This window comes from Dioscorea cayenensis, chromosome 18 (assembly GCF_009730915.1).
Source record: "Dioscorea cayenensis subsp. rotundata cultivar TDr96_F1 chromosome 18, TDr96_F1_v2_PseudoChromosome.rev07_lg8_w22 25.fasta, whole genome shotgun sequence".
Lineage (NCBI taxonomy): Eukaryota > Viridiplantae > Streptophyta > Magnoliopsida > Dioscoreales > Dioscoreaceae > Dioscorea > Dioscorea cayenensis.
This window is the reverse complement of record NC_052488.1, coordinates 14420262-14422589: the sequence shown is the minus strand read 5'-3', so window position 1 is coordinate 14422589 and position 2328 is coordinate 14420262. Positions and strand designations below refer to the sequence as shown.

Sequence of the window (2328 nt, the reverse complement as noted above, 5' to 3'; positions counted from 1 at the left end):
CGACTCACCCTCTCAACCTTCTCCAATCAAGCTTTGTCTAACTCTCGTGGTGTGTCACTCACTCACAAGGGTTGAAAAAAGAACTCTCAACCCTAGTGTTACTCTAAGGGAGTATTAACATAATTAAGCATTCAAGATTGGAACTCAATTAAAAAATCAATTAATGAAAGCATAATAAAAGATTTAATGAAACGAATACATCCTAGGGTTCACAAATCCAAATACCCACTAGGTGGTTTAGCCCTCCATAGAGCTAGTTACAATCAACAATGAAATCGAATGTAAAAACAAGTAATCCATAGAAACACCCCACTCAATAGTCATGTCGATGGTCTTGTGGAGTGGCCTCGTCTCCTCCAAAGGTCCCCTTGTCTGGCCTAGGGCACACCTCGCCGTATCGGTGCCTATGAAAACTCGCCCAATAACCTTCTTCCAAGTCGAGCACAGTGTCGAAGCTAGAGAACCACTCCAAAAATCTTGACAAAACCTCTCAAAACCATAGCCGCCGCCCTATTGAAAGTTGGGGAAAAGATGGAGAAAATAATGCTGAAATCGTGGTTGAAATTGGCTTTAAATAGGGCTGGAATCGGGCATCCACATGCCCCTGTGGATTCTTCACACGGGCCTGTGGAATTCCACACGAGCATGGATAATTTCCACTTGCCCGTGTGGATTCTCTGGAATTCTCTTCTTCGGCCGGCTGTGAACAATACCCACTAGAGTAAATTGCTACCGTGTTTACAGTGCCCTGCTACAGTACCACCCCGATGTACTCTTGAATCTATGTTTTCATCGAGGTAACGTAAACAGTCACACATTTACGTCATAGATCGCTTTGCTTATTCAACAACGGCTTCATCGGTGAAGATCTTGCTATTAATGCACAAGCCTGGATACTCGAATGTGACTGCCTTTGTGCCCCTCTAAATCATTGTGCTAACTTGAATACACAGAGGTTGGCATACATTCTCGCATCTTCAACCCGACTTATGTCTTCGTGTTTGATCCTTTACAAGATTTCCTCCAAATAGTGCGTTCATGATCAACATTGGCTTCTTTCTTTAACATTCAGCTTCAAAATCCAATATGCATGAAAGTAACAAAAATGCACACATATTAGCACTAAAACCAGATAAAAGTAATGCTCGTCATTAGGAAAGAACACTGCATATTCTTATCACACAAGCACTTATCAAAAGCCTACCTTCAATCTCACGACCACTTCTCAAAGTGATCACCTTTACATGCTCTTATGGATTGGTCTCGGAATTGCTTGGCAAACTTCGCTATGGTCTTTCTGATAGAGACTTCGCAATTTGCCCCACTTGATTTTCTAGGATTGTGCAATGAAGCAGTGTAATTGTGAAGTGTAGCCTCGACCGATTGGAACCGTGTATCCGATGATTGCACAAATCTAGTCAAGGCTTTTTCTAAGTCGGTCATTCGGGTTTCCAAGCCGACCACTCTATTTTTCATGTTTGGGGCTTGTTGTTGTTGGAAACCCGGTGGCGCGATGGCCTTTGGTTGGCCTTGGTTGCTCCAAGAAAAGTTGGGATGACTCTTCTAACCCTAATTGTAGGTATTGCTATATGGATTACCTTGGTTCCTCATTGCATTACCCACAAAGTTGACTTTCTCTACTGAAGATACATCACCAATAGAGATCAAGCAATCGGAGGGAGCATGTCCTCCATCACACCCAGTGCAAGTAGTAGCTGCCGTCACTCTATTCAAAGTTATAAGGTCTAACTTCTTACTCAATAATTCCACTTGGGCTGCCAAAGAAGTGACTGCATCTATTTCATAGAGCCCAGCCACCTTTTTCCTTTCTCGCATGTTCCATTAGTAACTGTTTATGGCCATGTCTTCTACTAACTATCGGGCTTCTTCTGGGGTTTTACTCCCCATTATACTTCCCGTGGAGGCATCTAGCAATTGCATTGTACTTGGATTCAACCCATTATAGAAAATTTGAATGATCATCCATTCGAAAAATCCGTGTTGTGGGCACCTCAGCAAAAGGTCCTTGAAACACTCCCATTTCTCAAACAATGATTCCAATTCCATCTGCACGAACAATGATATCTCATTGCGAAGTTTGGCCAACTTTCCCGGAGGAAAGTATCTAGCAAGAAAAGCTTCAACCATCTCATTCCAAGTCATGATGGATGCTTTTGGCAAGGAATGAAGCCACTGCTTGGCTCTTCCTTGAGAGAAAATGGTAAATCCCTTAATCTAATAACATCATCCGATATATCGTTGATCTTCAGCATATCACAAACTACCAAGAAGTTCTCTATATGGTTGTTTAGATCCTTATCGGCCAAA

General features: G+C 42.4%; 1 non-coding gene across 1 annotated transcript; it reads left to right on the top strand.

Annotated features, from left to right (window-relative positions):
- Window positions 1-1993: 1993 nt before the first annotated feature.
- LOC120283136 lies at window positions 1994-2100 on the top strand. Its single transcript, XR_005543137.1, has one exon. It is a non-coding gene; the product is annotated as a small nucleolar RNA R71 (small nucleolar RNA).
- The last annotated feature ends 228 nt before the right edge of the window (window positions 2101-2328 follow it).